Below are 19,400 nucleotides of genomic sequence, written 5' to 3' on the forward strand. Positions count from 1 at the left end.
CCCCTCTCTCTACACCACTCCCCCTCGCTCTACACCACTCCCCGCTCGCTCTACACCACTCTCCCTCGCTCTACACCACTCCCCCCTCTCTCTACACCACTCCCCCCTCTCTCTACACCACTCCCCCTCTCTCTACACCACTCCCCCCTCTCTCTACACCACTCCCCCTCTCTCTACACCACTCCCCCTCTCTCTACACCACTCCCCCTCTCTCTACACCACTCCCCCTCTCTACACCACTCCCCTCTCTACACCACTCCCCCTCTCTCTACACCACTCCCCCTCTCTCTACACCACTCCCCCCTCTCTCTACACCACTCCCCCTCGCTCTACACCACTCCCGCTCGCTCTACACCACTCTCCCTCGCTCTACACCACTCCCCCTCTCTCTACACCACTCCCCCTCTCTCTACACCACTCCCCTCTCTCTACACCACTCCCCCTCTCTCTACACCACTCCCCCTCTCTCTACACCACTCCCCCTCTCTCTACACCACTCCCCCTCTCTCTACACCACTCCCCTCTCTCTACACACTCCCCCTCTCTCTACACCACTCCCCCCTCTCTCTACACCACTCCCCCTCTCTCTCTACACCACTCCCCCCTCTCTCTACACCACTCCCCCTCGCTCTACACCACTCCCGCTCGCTCTACACCACTCTCCCTCGCTCTACACCACTCCCCCCTCTCTCTACACCACTCCCCCTCTCTCTACACCACTCCCCCCTCTCTCTACACCACTCCCCCTCTCTCTACACCACTCCCCCTCTCTCTACACCACTCCCCCTCTCTCTACACCACTCCCCCTCTCTCTACACCACTCCCCCTCTCTCTACACCACTCCCCCCTCTCTCTACACCACTCCCCCTCTCTCTACACCACTCCCCCCTCTCTCTACACCACTCCCCCTCTCTCTACACCACTCCCCCTCTCTCTACACCACTCCCCTCTCTCTACACCACTCCCCCTCTCTCTACACCACTCCCCCCTCTCTCTACACCACTCCCCCCTCTCTCTACACCACTCCCCCTCGCTCTACACACTCCCGCTCGCTCTACACCACTCTCCCTCGCTCTACACCACTCTCGCTCGCTCTACACCACTCTCCCTCGCTCTACACCACTCCCCCCTCTCTCTACACCACTCTCCCCTCTCTCTACACCACTCCCCCTCGCTCTACACCACTCCGCTCGCTCTACACCACTCTCCCTCGCTCTACACCACTCCCCCTCTCTCTACACCACTCCCCCTCTCTCTACACCACTCCCCCCTCTCTCTACACCACTCCCCCTCTCTCTACACCACTCCCCCTCTCTCTACACCACTCTCCCTCGCTCTACACCACTCTCCCTCGCTCTACACCACTCCCCCTCTCTCTACACCACTCCCCCTCTCTCTACACCACTCCCCCTCTCTCTACACCACTCCCCCTCTCTCTACACCACTCCCCCTCTCTCTACACCACTCCCCCTCTCTCTCTACACCACTCCCCCCTCTCTCTACACCACTCCCCTCGCTCTACACCACTCCCGCTCGCTCTACACCACTCTCCCTCGCTCTACACCACTCCCCCTCTCTCTACACCACTCTCCCTCGCTCTACACCACTCCCCCTCTCTCTACACCACTCCCCCTCTCTCTACACCACTCCCCCTCTCTCTACACCACTCCCCCTCTCTCTACACCACTCCCCCTCTCTCTACACCACTCCCCCTCTCTCTACACCACTCCCCCTCTCTCTACACCACTCCCCCTCTCTCTCTACACCACTCCCCCCCTCTCTCTACACCACTCCCCCTCGCTCTACACCACTCCCGCTCGCTCTACACCACTCCCCCTCTCTCTACACCACTCCCCCCTCTCTCTACACCACTCCCCCTCTCTCTACACCACTCCCCCCTCTCTCTACACCACTCCCCCTCGCTCTACACCACTCCCGCTCGCTCTACACCACTCTCCCTCGCTCTACACCACTCCCCCTCTCTCTACACCACTCCCCCTCTCTCTACACCACTCCCCTCTCTCTACACCACTCCCCCCTCTCTCTACACCACTCCCCCCTCTCTCTACACCACTCCCCCTCTCTCTACACCACTCCCCCTCTCTCTACACCACTCCCCCCTCTCTCTACACCGCTCCCCCCCTCTCTCTACACCGCTCCCCCTCTCTCTACACCGCTCCCCCTCTCTCTACACCGCTCCCCCTCTCTCTACACCGCTCCCCCTCTCTCTACACCACTCCCCCTCGCTCTACACCACTCCCGCTCGCTCTACACCACTCTCCCTCGCTCTACACCACTCCCCCCTCTCTCTACACCACTCCCCCTCTCTCTACACCACTCCCCCTCTCTCTACACCACTCCCCCCTCTCTCTACACCACTCCCCCTCTCTCTACACCACTCCCCCTCTCTCTCTACACCACTCCCCCCTCTCTCTACACCACTCCCCCCTCTCTCTACACCACTCCCCCCTCTCTCTACACCGCTCCCCCCTCTCTCTACACCGCTCCCCCCTCTCTCTACACCGCTCCCCCCCTCTCTCTACACCACTCCCCCCTCTCTCTACACCACTCCCCCCCTCTCTCTACACCACTCCCCCTCTCTCTACACCACTCCCCCCTCTCTCTACACCACTCCCCCTCTCTCTACACCACTCCCCCTCTCTCTCTACACCACTCCCCCCTCTCTCTACACCACTCCCCCCTCTCTCTACACCACTCCCCCTCTCTCTACACCGCTCCCCCCTCTCTCTACACCGCTCCCCCCTCTCTCTACACCGCTCCCCCCTCTCTCTACACCACTCCCCCCTCTCTCTACACCACTCCCCCCTCTCTCTACACCACTCCCCCTCTCTCTACACCACTCCCCCTCTCTCTACACCACTCCCCCCTCTCTCTACACCGCTCCCCCTCTCTCTACACCGCTCCCCCTCTCTCTACACCGCTCCCCCTCTCTCTACACCACTCCCCCTCGCTCTACACCACTCCCGCTCGCTCTACACCACTCTCCCTCGCTCTACACCACTCCCCCCTCTCTCTACACCACTCCCCCTCTCTCTACACCACTCCCCCTCTCTCTACACCACTCCCCCCTCTCTCTACACCACTCCCCCTCTCTCTACACCACTCCCCCTCTCTCTCTACACCACTCCCCCCTCTCTCTACACCACTCCCCCTCTCTCTACACCACTCCCCCTCTCTCTACACCGCTCCCCCCCTCTCTCTACACCGCTCCCCCCTCTCTCTACACCGCTCCCCCCTCTCTCTACACCACTCCCCCCTCTCTCTACACCACTCCCCCCCTCTCTCTACACCACTCCCCCTCTCTCTACACCACTCCCCCCTCTCTCTACACCACTCCCCCTCTCTCTACACCACTCCCCCTCTCTCTCTACACCACTCCCCCCTCTCTCTACACCACTCCCCCCTCTCTCTACACCACTCCCCCTCTCTCTACACCGCTCCCCCCTCTCTCTACACCGCTCCCCCCTCTCTCTACACCGCTCCCCCCCTCTCTCTACACCACTCCCCCCTCTCTCTACACCACTCCCCCCCTCTCTCTACACCACTCCCCCTCTCTCTACACCACTCCCCCTCTCTCTACACCACTCCCCCCCTCTCTCTACACCGCTCCCCCTCTCTCTACACCGCTCCCCCTCTCTCTACACCGCTCCCCCTCTCTCTACACCACTCCCCCTCGCTCTACACCACTCCCGCTCGCTCTACACCACTCTCCCTCGCTCTACACCACTCCCCCCTCTCTCTACACCACTCCCCCTCTCTCTACACCACTCCCCCTCTCTCTACACCACTCCCCCCCTCTCTCTACACCACTCCCCCTCTCTCTACACCACTCCCCCTCTCTCTCTACACCACTCCCCCCTCTCTCTACACCACTCCCCCTCTCTCTACACCACTCCCCCTCGCTCTACACCACTCCCGCTCGCTCTACACCACTCTCCCTCGCTCTACACCACTCCCCCCTCTCTCTACACCACTCCCCCCTCTCTCTACACCACTCCCCCCTCTCTCTACACCACTCCCCCTCTCTCTACACCACTCCCCCTCTCTCTACACCACTCCCCCCTCTCTCTACACCACTCCCCCTCTCTCTACACCACTCCCCCTCTCTCTACACCACTCCCCCCTCTCTCTACACCGCTCCCCCTCTCTCTACACCGCTCCCCCCTCTCTCTACACCGCTCCCCCCCTCTCTCTACACCGCTCCCCCCCTCTCTCTACACCGCTCCCCCCCTCTCTCTACACCGCTCCCCCTCGCTCTACACCGCTCCCCCTCTCTCTAGCTTTTGCTTTGTTTTCACTGAGTAACCATTTTGATTTGTAAACTAGAGCCGTGATTTAAACTGCTGTTTCTTCGGACGTAACTAAAACAAACTGAAATAAAAACCGCCCCTTCTTTTCTCCTCAGAAGGTTTAGCCTCCGATGCCAACCTTTTCGCCACAGCTTTCATAGCGTGCGCATGCGCATCCAGGAAGCAACAGATGGTGCGAGGCCCCATTGCCACGGCAACCTTCGTCACTCCGTCGCACGTGCAGTGACACCATCACCACTCACAGGCTTATTATGGGGAAAGAAATGAGCTGGGTTGTTTTTTCTTCTTCCCCATGTTTATTTACTTTAAAAACACACACCAAACTGATGATCAGGTGCATCTTTCAACTCTTTGTTTGAAGCGAGCTTACGTACAGCTATCTAACAAGCACGCTCATTGGTTGTTACAGAGCGATGGGCCAATCACGTACCTCGTTTCATCTCAATGACGGAATTACTGAAAGTCAGAACAAATAGGATATGAATGTGGATTTTTGAGCGAAAAATCGGAAAAAAATTTTTTTTTAAATTTTGAGGTGAAAAAAGCGGAATTCCGCGAATTCGCGGAAAAATCACATCCCTGCAGAAGACATAAATTATGAAAGGGCACTCAAACTCTTTTTCTCAAAGCCAAGAAAAATCAAATGCACAAGTGCAGGGTGTGGTCTTTGTAAACAGGGCAGGCATTTGTCAGGGTCACTTTTGACATACAGCAGAGCTAGAAGTCCTTGTTTTGTAGGACTTTTTGTAGGAGTTCAGGGTGTGAAGTATTGTAGGATTTTTGGTTTGGTTTGGTTGCTATCTGTAATATGTTCTTCTTGTAGGACTGCCCTCTGTAGCAACATGCTAAAATAAAATACAAGGTGCATAACCAATACCAACGAATTTGTTCTTTGTTAGTCTTAGTTTAGTAGTATTAGTAGGCTAAACAACCCCCGCGCACCCCTGCAATTCAACCGGACACGCGCGCCACGCGCTAAACAACCACCCGCGCACCCCTGCAATTCAGCTGGACACGTGCGCCACGCACGCCACGCCCCCCCCCCCCCCCCCCCATGGGCTGTCCCCTCCAAAATTTCTGTGGGAAACACTGCTGTGTAGTGCACTATATGTCCAACAAGCTGCCATTTGTGTTCAGCTCCTTACTTTCTATACAAGTGCACGTTCATAAGGTATGAAATGGATTGGAATATGGATTGGATTATGATGTCCATTCCCTATTTTGTTCCCGATACCGTATATCCACTGGGGAGCTCTTTGGGGTTCAGCTCTATATTCCCAATATAAGTGAAGGTGTATGCAATAACTTCTACACCCTATATAGTGCACTGAGCATCCAATACAGAGCCATTTGGGAGTCACATGCTTATTCGCTATGTAATGCCGCTTTTCCACTACAAACGCGGCTGAGCCGTGCCGTGCCGAGTCGAGCTGAGTCGAGCTGAGCGGGGCTGTTGGAGTTGCATTTCGACTACAACCGCGCTGAACCGTGCTGGCTGGAAGTGGGTGGACACATTGGGTGGAGTTAGCGAAAGTGGGTGGACGTCATGTGATGTCGTTAAGCAGCGCAAACAGTGACATCAGTGACAGTGGCGGAACAAGTCAGAGCCGGGCCGGGGGCGGGGCAAATGACCGGACCCTTTATTAAAGCTTATCATAACATCATTTTAGGCTACAAAATGTCCGCAACTGCGGTGTTTACCAATTTCAACACTACCGGGTGCAACTATGTTATTTAGTACATCAAGTCCTTCAAACGAACATGTAACTCAGAAACAAAAAACATTAGGATACTGTACATGGCTCATAATAAAACATCAATAGCCTATACTGCGCACATTATTTGAAGGGCATACGAATGAGCGCTCAGAGGTTGCAACGGTGACAGGAAGAGTCAGAAATAAAAGGAGGGCGGTGCAAACCTCACTGAATGCACTGTGTTTACCAATTTCAACACTACGGGGTGCAACTATGTTATTTTGTACATTAAGTCCTTCAAACGAGCATGTAACTCAGAAACAAAAAAACATTAGGCGACATACTGTACATGGCTCATAATAAAACATCAATAGCCTACTGCGCGCATTATTTGAAGGGCATACGGCGAGCCTTGCGCTCCGCGAACTCGTCCACGATGCTCTGTATGTCACTGATTCAGTGAGCTTTTAAGCAGTAGTCTCACGACCCGAATAGTAAACAATAAACATGGAGGACATGGAGTCGTTAGTGTTGCTGGTCTTGGTGCTGTGGCTTGACAACGCCAACAGATACTGGCAAGAGCGTATAGATGAGGCGAGGCGCATAAGGCTTCAGAAATTCTCGTAATTCGTAATTCTTCTTCTTCCGGGTTTGCGGTGTTTACAGATCCCAGCGCGCTCGCGGGGCGTGTGTGGGCATGTGAGGACACTCCTCCTCACCAATCAGTGCACAGGGGAGTGTCTGCTCACGCCCCCAGCCTCAGTCAGCACGGTTTGGCTCGCTTCAGCCCTACCCCAAAACGGTGCGAGTTTTAGGGGCTAAGCAGGGCTGAAACGAGCTGAGTCGTGCTGGTTTTTGGTAGTCGAAACACGAGCCGTGTCGGGCCGAAGTGAGCTGAAGCAAGCTGAAGTGAGCTGAAAAAGGGTAGTGGAAAAGGGCCATAAGTACACTACATAGTTTATGAAATAATGACTTCTACTCCCTAGATAGTGCAATATATATCCAATAGGGGGTCATTTGGGGTTTATCACCCTATTTTTTATTTAAATGCACCCTATGAAGTACACTGTATATTTAGTACTGACCCATTTTGGTGTCACATCCATATTTGTGATATAACTGCATATCTGCCAACCTTGAAAAAATTTAATGAGTACAATTTTACAATTTCATGAGTACCCCCCCCCCCCCCCCCCCCCCCGTCAACCTCACCCTAACCCGGCGCGCATGCGCCCCCACAGACCACTGCTGTGCTCACTCTAGGACCCAAAATGTTTTAGCGAAAAGTGCTAAAGACTCATTTTTCTTTAGCAATTTGCAATTTCGCTTAGCAAGAAATGCTAAAAGAACAATTTTCTTTTTAGCAAGATATGTTATACTTCTAAATGTTTCTTGCACTGACATAATATTGAAAAATGAATTGTTATTGTAGTTTGTTGGTGTTTCAATAGTGTTTGCAAGCTTGTTTCCTGCCTTTGTCTTTCCATGTTCTTGATTTATGTTCATAGCATGCTTATTTATTCTTGAATCCTCTTATTTTGATCATTTCATCGACTGTATATATGTAATGAAATTGTGTGTTTAATTTAACCCACTTAATCTGGTTTACGGAGTCCATATTTTTCATTATAATTATATCTAACATCTGGTGTGATGTGCTTTGCATTCTTTAGTATCTATGCACCTTTTAGCCCTTAGTCACCCTCTGTAGTATGCTGACTGGCCTGTGTGGGTATGTGTGTGTATAATTGGGATCCATGTGTGTGTGTGTGTGTGTGTGTGTGTGTGTTTAGGGGGAGGGGGTGTCTTTATGGGTACAGTTGTGCTCATAAGTTTACATACCCTGGCAGAATCTATGATTCTTTGACCATTTTTCAGAGACTATGAATGATAACACAAAAACATCTTTTCCACTCATGCTTAGTGGTTGGGTGAAACCATTTATTGTCAAACGACTGTGTTTTCTCTTTTTAAATCTTAACGACAACAGAAACTACCCAAATGACCCTGCTCAAAAGTTCACATACCCTGGCGATTTTGGCCTGATAACATGCACAGAAGTTGACACAAATGGGTTTGAATGGCTACTAAAGGTAACGTCCTCACCTGTGATCTGTTTGCTTGTAATCAGTGTGTGTGCATAAAAGCTGAGTGAGTTTCTGGGATCCAGACAGACTCTTGCATCTTTCATCCAGCCACTGACGGTTCTGGATTCTGAGTCATGGGGAAAGCAAAAGAATTGTCAACGGATCTACAGGAAAAGATAATTGAACTGTATAAAACAGGAAAGGGATACAAAAAGATATCCACGGAATTGATAATGCCAGTCAGCAGTGTTCAAACTGTGATTAACAAATGGAAAATCAGGGTCTCTGTTAAAACCAAACCACGGTCAGGTAGACCAACACAAATTTACGCCAAACAGCACAGAGACGAGCCTCAAAACTTCTGGAACAAGGTAATTTGGAGTGATGAGACCAAAATTGAACTTTTTGGCCACAACCATAAACATTACATTTGGAGAGGTGTCAACAAGGCCTATGATGAAAGGAACACCATTCCTACTGTAAAGCACGGAGCTGGATCGCTGATGTTTTGGGATGTGTGAGCTACAAAGGAACAGGAAACTTGGTCAAAGTTGAAGGAAAGATGAATGCAGCATGTTATCAGCAAATACTGGAGGCAAATTTGCATTCATCAGCCCGGAAGCTGCGCATGGGACGTACTTGGACGTTCCAACATGACAACGATCCAAAACACAAGGCCAAGTCGACCTGTCATTGGCTACAGCAGAACAAAGTGAAGGTTCTGGAGTGGCCATCTCAGTCTCCTGACCTCAATATCATTGAGCCACTCTGGGGAGATCTCAAGCGTGCAGTTCATGCAAGACAGCCCAGGAATTTACAGGAACTGGAAGCTTTTTGCCAAGAAGAATGGGCAGCTTTACCATCTGAGAAAATAAAGAGCCTCATCCACAACTACCACAAAAGACTTCAGGCTGTCATTGATGTTAGAGGGGGCAATACACGGTATTAAGAACTGGGGTATGTAAACTTTTGATCAGGGTCATTTGGATGTTTTTTGTTGTCATTATGATTTAAAAATAGAAAACACAGTTGTTTATCAATAAATGGCTTCACCCAACCACTAACCATGAGTGGGGAAAAAAGTTTTTGTGCTATCATTCATATTCTCTGAAAAAAGGCCAAGAAAGCAAAAATTCTGCCAGGGTATGTAAACTTATGAGCACAACTGTAGGATGAAGGGAGCTCAGGGAGTTAAAATCAATGGTTGTTTCTTATAAATTAATCTCATAACCCAAATATAATGATATTCACCATTAATTTCTCAAATGAAACACTTGCAGTCAAAACTTTGAACCATGTGCGTCAAAACGCTCTGAAAACAAGGTACACTTGGTTGATATATCCTGGTTCATCAGAGAGTTCTTCCAAAGTTCTGTCAGGGTTGATATTATGTAGAAAATACGTCTTTAGAATGGTTATATCGTGTTTTTATCCCTAACTGAGAAAGCTAACAGAATATTCTAATATGTTATCTCACTTTTTAGATAAGTTTTTGTCATACGTAAAGTCGGATAATTTATTTTAAACAAACCTTGCTATAATCTTGTTCACTAATGAGTGAGAATTGCCGACATTATCAGCGCAACTCGGAAATTGATCATTTTATATGTAAGGTCCGATGCTATTGGAAGACGTAATTTGCGGTCAACCAATAAGAAGCTTCGAAACTCGGGGGTGTTGGTTATAAATCAAAACATCGAAGATGGACACGAAAGGCAGGGCCTGAATTTCATTTTTCAGAATGGGGGGGGGAATTCCCCCCCTCAGTGACTCAAATGGGGGGGATTTATACAGTTTGTGGGGAACGCTACCCGTCTCGTCTTCTTCCGCTTTATCCGGGACCGGGTCGCGGAGGCAGCAGTCTAATAGTCCGGGAGCCATGGGGTCGGACCCGGAATTTTTGGTTAAAGGTGTTTTTTTTTGCTTTATCTTATAGATTTGAGGTAGCTCTTCAAGATTTAAGAGGGTGCCCGTTGATATCCCTTGGGCAATTTAATACATTAACCCTTTAATGCCCTATATGCCCAAATAATGGAAGAAAATACAAAAAAAATAATATCAGTGTAAATACTGATATTAAATGCACCAAGTTGGCTGTATCTGATAGGTATTCACATTTTTCTCTATATTTGTCATTCAAATACATCAAATGTGGATTAATTAACCCTTTCATAACTTTTCCAAATTAGCGATTTTTATACAAGTATTACATAAACTCTACAGTTAATACAAAATAATGATCAATATCTATGTAAGAACTATACAGCATGCAAAAGAACTATATACAGCACACACACACACACACACACACACTAATGACCAATAACTATGTAAAAGAACTATATACAGCATGCATACACTCACACCAATGATCCACTATGTAAACGAACTATATACAGCATGTATACACTCACACCAGTGATCCACTATGTAAAAGAACTATATACAGCATGCAATAGAACTATGTACAGCATGCATATACACTCACACCAGTGATCCACTATGTAAAAGAACTACTGTATATACAGCATGAAATAGAAATATATACAGCATGCATACATTCACACCAGTGATCCACTATGCAATAGAACTATATACAGCATGTATACACTCACACCAGTGATCCACTATGTAAAAGAACTACAGCATGCAATAGAACTATATACAGCATGCATACACTCACACCAGTGATCCACTATGTAAAAGAACTACTGTATATACAGCATGAAATAGAAATATATACAGCATGCATACATTCACACCAGTGATCCACTATGTAAAAGAACTATATACAGCATGCAATAGAACTATATACAGCATGCATATACACACACACCAGTGATCCACTATGTAAAACTACAGTATGCAATATATCAAGCATGCAAAATGGCATATACAGCATGTGCACACACACACAAGAATAGCAAAAGATACTGATTTTCAATTAACCAAATTGGCTGTACAGTATTCACGCTTTACTGTCATTCAAATTAGTCAAACGTGTAATTGACCCTTTCATAAATTTGCAAAATTAACAATTTTGATACAAGAACTACAGTACATAAAGCATGTACGTGCATGCATGCATGCACACGCACACACATACACACGCACACACACTAATGAGCAATAATTATGTAAAATAATTACATACAGTATGCAAACACACACAAAACACAAAAACTATTTAAGGAAAGAACTAAGAGTTCAGATGAAAAAAAAAACCCTCTAAACCCTTTTTCTGAAATTCTGTGGTGCTAAATCTCTACTCTGGAGCATCCTACTTGAAAGCAAGCACAAAAAATTGTGCAAGACACACTATTGACAGAACAACTGCATTTAGAGTTGCAGGGATTTTTACTCTTGCAGCTACATCTGATCATCTTCAAAATGTAATCCGGTGCCAGTTTGATATTTCCAGGTACACTTGTTGGGATCAGTGCTTTGTTCTGTGTGTCTTTAGTCCATCCAAATTCCTCAGGATTTAGTTCAAGTGGACGATTATCCAGAGTTCTCCATAATATTGCTTGAAAATGTGCTCTTTTCACATTTTCAAGAAATGCCTCTGTTGTTGGTGGAAGAGCAGCCAGGTTTGGTGAGGATAAATAACCTTTTCCATTCTTTTTCCCCCATACCACCAACCTTGTGTGTGACATGCTGTTACTGCCTCGAATGCCATAACACGCTGAGACAAAGTCAGTGGCTTCAATAGTGACTTGCTGGAATGGCACATTAATGTTTCCAATTGACGATAAATGATGACAATGGAGTGTATGCCTAATAATTTAAGGCTCGCGTTAACAACCAAAGTAATAGAGTAATAAAGGGCTTTTTGGTATAAGCCCCGCCCCCAATTGCATGGCCACACCCCCAACCATGGCTGGAACCCCACCCCCAGGCCTTAAACTCATCCTATTATGTTAACAAACACAAAAATAAGTATGATATATAGACTTTGGTGAACATAAAGTGAAGAATGTCAAAATGTCAGAATTTAGGCTATGACTGCAGCACATCCAACAATAAAGGGCCAATATCCGGAATTGCCCAAGGGATATCACCGGGCACCCTCTCTTATCTTAATGAGTAGACCTTGGACAACAACAAACAGCAAAAAAAAAACTTTAACCGACGAAGCCAGGTTCAGCCAAATTTGGGCCTTTGGCTCCCGGACTAATCTGTATACATGAACATACTCTTGCTGTAATGTTCATGACTGTACCCATCAACTCTCCACTTGTCCACCTCACACTCCTGCCTTTCTTCAAGCAGCCCCAGGTCTACTTTAGCTTCCTCAAAGGTCCAAGGGGGAACTGTAGAATATGATACTGTAGGGCAGATATTAAAGCCACTTAATCCCATATTCATAACCCAATCCCTGACTGTCCACCCAAAGCTTTTCCCTCCATCATACAGTCGCTCTTGGCAATATCTCAGGACTGGCTGAGTAATGTGGCCATCATTGTGACCCCTGAGGTTAGCCCAGTATACCAGGGCAAGCTGCTGTCTTCTTAAATATAAGGGCATTTCCCCAACCTCAATTTGAATGGCTGCCACTGGTGATGTTTTAGCTGCTCCACAGCAGATTCTTAAAGCTTGGTTGTGTATCACATCTAGTTTGTGCAACAATGACTTGGAAGCCGACCCATAGGCTATACACCCATAGTCTAATACTGACCTCATGAGGCCAGTATAGATTGATCTCAGTGCTGCACCAGATGCATCCCATTCAACCCCACACAGGCACCTCATTACATTTAGAATTTTTTTTACACCTATCCACCATTTTCTGGATGTGGAACGCCCACGTCAACTTCCTATCAAACCATACCCCCAAGTACTTAAAAAACCTGACTCTTTCCAGCTCTCTGCCTGCCAGGTAACTTTTAAGTTCAGGACTAATACTTCCCCTAGAGAAAATCATAACTTTTGTTTTCTCCACTGAGATCCTAAATCCCCACTGAACCGCCCATTGCTGAACTTCATTAACTGCACACTGCATTTTATTTATAATGAAACCCAAATTCCTCCCCTTCTTCCACATGGCTCCATCATCAGCAAACAAGGCTACACCATCAGGCTCCTGTACATTCTTAAATATTTGATCCATCATTATATTAAACAGTAATGGACTAACAATACTTCCCTGAGGAGTGCCATTTTCTGCTACATAGCTGGAGCTTACGTCCCCATTTATTTTAACCCTTAGCCGTCTGTCAGTCAGGAAAGCCTCCACCCACTGGAGCATTCTACCCCCAACACCTAATTGCTGCAGCTTGATTAACAAACCTTTTGTCCAAAGCATGTCATAAGCCTTTTCAATATCAAAAAATATTGCTACTACTGATTCTTTATTTACTTGGGCTCTCCTTATGAAGTCTTCTAGACACACTACTGGATCCATGGTACCTCTACCTCTCCTAAAGCCAGTCTGGTAGCTTTGGAGAAGTTCCTTAGTCTCTAGCCAGTAGGTCAGCCTATCATTTACCATCTTTTCCATGGTTTTTCCCACCTGGGAAGTCAAAGCTATTGGTCGGTAACTACTTGGGTTATGAGGATCTTTACCAGGTTTCCTGATTGGTACAATCAAAGACTCTTTCCATTCCCTAGGAATCACCCCCTCTACCCATATTTTATTGAATAGCAGCAATAGCTTGTCTTTTCCCCTATCAGTGAGCCTACTCAACATTTCATAACAGATAGAGTCCTTCCCTGGAGCAGACTTCCTTATTTTCCTCAGGACATTGTTTAACTCTAATCTTGTAAACAGGGCACTCAAACTGCTTTCTTCCTGACCAACACTCACATTCTCAGTGTATTTTAAGATTGTTTCTTCCCTTCCTTTCCACCAGACTTAGGTTATCAGAGCTATGCACTCTAGCTAATGTTTTAGCTATAACCTCTGCCTTATCTTTGCTAGTAGCTGCAACATTCTCTCCATCAATAATCAATGGGTAGTCATAGCTTCTGTTAATGCCATTCATTTTCTTAATTGTACCCCACACTCTCTCTATGGGGGTAGTACACCCCAAGGAGTCACAAAACCTCCTCCAATACTCCTTTTTTGCCTTCTTCACAGCCCTCCTCACTAGAGCCTGCGCCCTCTTATACTCAATCAAAGACTGAAAGTTATGAGATTTCTTTAATATCCTGAATAACCTGTTCCTATTCTTCACTGCATCTTGACATTCTTTTGACCACCAAGGTACAATCCTGCTCAAAGGCCTGGCTTCTGTCTTTGGGATAGCCTCCCCTGCCGCATCCACTATACTTGCACTAATTCCCTTACACATCTCTTACACACCCACATCATCATCCACGAATGATAGCCACTCATCACTCAACTCTGTATACTTCTCCCAATTAGCTTTTTCTAGTATCCATCTGCCCCCTCTTGTCACCCCATCTTTTAGCACCTCCACCCCCACCTGAACCCTAATAGGGAAGTGATCACTCCCAATTGTATTACTATCAAGCACCTCCCACCCACACTTATCAGCCATGTCCCTGGAAACTATGGTCAAATCTATTGCTGATTCTGTCCCTCTGGAAATGTCTATCCTAGTGGCAGACCCATCATTTATACAAACTAATCCTTCTTCACCCATGAACTCCTCCAAGACATTACCATTACCATCATCCCTATCCCCCCATAAAATGCTATGTGCATTAAAGTCACTACACCAAATTATTTTCCCAGACATATCCTTAAAAATTTCTTCAAGTGATCTCATTTCCAACTGCCTAAAGGATTATAAAAGTTAACAATTAAAACTTTACCAACATCACACCAAACTTCAACAATAATATATTCCATGTCATCTCCTTTCCTTACCTCCCTAAACTGTACCCCCCTCTGAATGAAGGTAACAACAACACCACCCATACCAGAGTCCCTGTCCCTTCTCACTGAAATAAACCCTTTAATAACAAAGTCCAGCCTAGGTATCAGCCAGGATTCCTGAATGCAAATAATATCAGGCATTACATCAAGGTTCTCAATGTACTTCTTAAATTCCTGGCCACTGGAAATCAAACTCCTTGCATTCCATTGAAGGATATGCAACACCATTAATATGATACTAAAGGTCCTGAACATGATTGATAGAGAGAGGACTCCTCAACAGTAGCATCTTGTTCATTAAGAGCATCCACAACACTTGTCCATTCCAACCCTTGCACGTTCAAAAGCTTCCTGGCAGACTTAACTATGATTTTAATCCTGTCTGTTCTGCTACTTGTTTGAGCCGCTTTATTAATGACATCAGCCATAAAAACCACAAAGTCCAGTTTCTTAACAATCAGTGAATCTTCTTGAATCTTTTTGCATGTCGTGCACTCTCCTTTTGATCTGCCATTATCATTCTTTGCCACATTAACTGGTTTAGGAACTTGCTTAACTGCCTCGGCATAGGACTTTCCTTGCTCAACTTTAATTCTCTGAACTTCTCTCATTCGTTTATACACCTCACAGCCTCCATACGCTGCACTGTGATTACCACCACAATTGCAACATTTTGGAATTGACCCTTCCACACAGTCCCCATAATTATGTTCTCCTCCGCACTTACTGCATCTTAATTTCCCTTTACATACTGCCGCTATATGCCCATACCTTTGGCACTTGAAACATCTCAATCGAGGAGGGATATACGCCCTTACATCAAAACTCAAACCCTATAAACACTTTTAGGCCGTGAGCTGCAGCCTCAAAATGTGGCTAGAAAATGATTTTCGTGGCACCCATCTGGGAACTATGGGAACTTTGTTGATTTCTATGGTAAATGACATGCTGAATCTGAAAATCAATGTTCCCACTTTCAAAGGTGTGGATAGCTATGCAAAATTGACCGCTGAACATGACAAAATAGGTAAAAAAGTTGAGAAATCTGTATTTTTGCCATATTTAACAAACATTTCTAATGGCTGGGACTGTCATATATTTTTCTTGAATCAGTATTTGTTAACTGACCAATTTCACCCTTGGTGAGCTCTTTCACTATTGTTCCAGTAGTAGTCAATAAAAGTTAAAATTGAAATATTCTGTACTCTCTCAAGGGAATAATAAAATAATAAAATATAAAATCAACAGACACTATTGGATTTTTAAATAAACAGGAATCAATGTTCAATTTTTTTTAGTTTTAAGTGGCATTCAGGCAACCTGAAGTATAAGAGAACTTTTCAGACCTTACCTGCATCAGTTGTCTCAGCTTGCATCAGCTTTGCAGTGACTCGTTTGGACCGCGGACCCTCTCGCAGGTTTTCTTTTCTGCAAATAATGCAGATCCTTGGCAGAATATTACTTGACCTGGCAGCTGCCTGACTGACAGCTGCTGAGGCATGGTGGGATCGCAGACGCTTTTTAGGAGATGGTGTTGAGGGAATAGCCTCTGCTTCTTCTTGCATTTGAACATCTTGAATATGGGTTTTAGCCAATCGTTCCTTACGAGCTATTGCACGTTCCACTTTGGTTTTATCAGTAAAACGACTATAACAAACGCGGTGGTACCCAAATGCTGGATCGATGTCGTTGACATCTGAAAAAACACACATATCTCATACTGTAACATTTGTTTTAATGACTTTCAAACATCTTAACGGTTGTTAGAACAATTTGGTGATTTTATCAATCTGGGGGGTAGCCTGTACGTCTGGGATTCCCTGAAATGTTCCCATATCAAAAAAGGGGACCCACAGGCTGGGTGCCAGCTGTTTTGTAGACAAGACATTTTTAAAATGGTTTTTAGGATGCCTACTGATTGTAGTGGACAGGTGGGAAGGGTCAGGGCAGAGTGTGTGACAATGGTAAAGCCAACGGAACAGGGGGCTGGAAGCTGTGATATGGGCAGCAGAGACCAGATAGGCGTGACAGCAGCCAGCACTTGGGCTGTCCGGCCCGACTCTGAAACGTCTTGTTTACACTTACACTAGACTAGTTACAGTGTGAGTCTGGCATTCAGTGAGCTAGACCCCCCCCCCCATGGTTTTGGACATGTTGGCCAGTTGTTCTTCAATACCAATCTTCCCTGACAGGCTCATGAAAACTAACCATGACCTATCTTTGAAATCTTCCACAAGACAAAAAAAATAATTAGGTACAAGTGGGAAGTCGAGTAGCCTTGGCGTGCCTAAGCTAGATCTAAATAAAGCGAGAGAGAAGCGGTACCCACCTTTCTGGAACAAATCATGACGTTGTTCAGCAACTTGTTGTTCGGGTCCGTCGAGTTCAAGCCATTTTTTGCCAAACTCGCAAACTCTGGTCCATGATTTTTGAGTGAACTGGCTTGGATCCCCTAGATTTTTGTTACAAACATGGATAATACACGTAACTTGGCTCCCACGCCGTGTCGGCATGGGCGCAGCCATCTTTAGTTCCATCTGATCACGTGGACCAAATCACGGTCCCTGATTGGTCAAGATGAACAGAGTCAGCCATTCTTCCACAGCTAGGAGTGTAAGGATGAAGAGAGATATGCACCGAGTTCGCTTGTGTTTTTTACATAGCTATCCACACCTTTGAAAGTGGGAACATTGATTTTTCACCTTAGAAAAAGCTAATCTTAATTTACAATGCTTAAGATTGTAGTCCCCAGTTGGGTGCCACGAAACTGAACAATAATCGACCCCAGCTCACGGCCTATTTTTGGGGAAGCATGATTTCATCAAACGTAAGCAAAACCGACAGACTGTCGCTCAACACCCCATCCCTTTTCATTTTTAGGCGCTAAGCCTCTTTTACTTTGAACTTTCTAATACTAGCCCTGAGGTCTTCCATTGAATCCTCAACAGGGATCCCAGTTATTACTCCCCTAATCAGTTTTTTATCCCAGCCTACCACACACTTTACGTTCTGCCCAGCAAATGTAGTCATTTTACTGTTCTCATTAATTGTGCCTCATCCATACATTCTACCAGAAGTGACCCACTCCTTGTTTTAATGGCACATACAACTTCTCCTAACTCCTCATACACCTTCCTCGTCAACTGGATAGGACTCCAACCCGTAAACGAATCACCCTCTTTAACCAACGTAATAAATACCTTATACGATTCCTTCCTCACCGATGTATTCATATTCTCATTAATACTGTTATTAATCCCCTTCGATTTTTTATGCTTGGGACCCCCATCCTCACCAAACCCGTGCTCAGATTCATCCATCCCACACTTCCTACTCTGTCACTTCCCACAAGCAACTCCTGACCATTCACCCCGCCCAACGCCCGTCCTCCGTGTCACAAACCAAACCGACCACACCCCGGAAGCCAGCAGCGAAACAAACAGTAATAACACATTTAACAGAGCCGTCTCCGTCAACACCATGTCAGAGTGAGGAGCAGCTCGCTCCTCCTCCCTCTCTTGGGGATTCCTTTGGGGATTTCCCGTTAGAGCAATCGCGAGAGGAGACTCTGTGGCATGCGTTTGACCAAGTGAGAGTAATCAATGGTCAAACTCTTCAGCCAAGCATGGCACCGACCTTTCCATATTTTGCTATTATTAAAGATAGATTGTACTGAGTGATGCAGGACACTCAAACTAATGAACGAATAACCCAGTTGTTAATCCCAAAGAGCCGTAGGGAACTCTTATTCCATGCGGCTCACTTTAATCCCATGGCTGAACACTTGGGGCAGAATAAAACACTAGCCCAAATAATGGCCCGGTTCTTTTGGCCAGGGATTCATGGGGATGTCCGTCGGTGGTGTGCGGCATGCCGTGAATGCCAGTTAGTAAATCCCGCGGCCACTCCAAAAGCGCCGTTGCACCCTCTTCCTCTAATTGAGACCCCGTTTGAGCGAATTGGGATGGATCTTGTTGGGCCATTAGATCGGTCAGCATGGGGATATCGCTTTATTTTAGTTCTGGCGGACTATGCAATGCGATATCCGGAAGCAGTGCCTCTTCGCAGTATCTCAGCACGCAGTATTGCGGAAGTGCTCTTCCGCTTTATCTCTCGGGTCGGGATTCCGAAAGAAATCCTGGCAGACCAAGGCACTACATTTATGTCACACACACTGCGAGAACTGTATGGGTTACTGGGGATTAAGTCTATCTGCACCAGTGTCTATCACCCACAAACGGAGGGCTTAGTCGGTCGGTGGGGGTATGTGGTAGTGGGGGCGTGGCCAAGCAGCAGTCTGTGAATGGAGGGCGGGGTCGGGGAAGGTAAGTGGCTAAGTCATTCCACCTGCTGTCAATTATTGTGTGTGTGTGTGTGTGTGTGTGTGTGTGTGTGTTACAGGGAGGGAGCATAAAAGGAGAGAGCGCAGAGAAAAGGGGTC

Source organism: Neoarius graeffei, chromosome 22, assembly GCF_027579695.1.
Source record: "Neoarius graeffei isolate fNeoGra1 chromosome 22, fNeoGra1.pri, whole genome shotgun sequence".
Taxonomy (NCBI): Eukaryota; Metazoa; Chordata; class Actinopteri; order Siluriformes; family Ariidae; genus Neoarius; species Neoarius graeffei.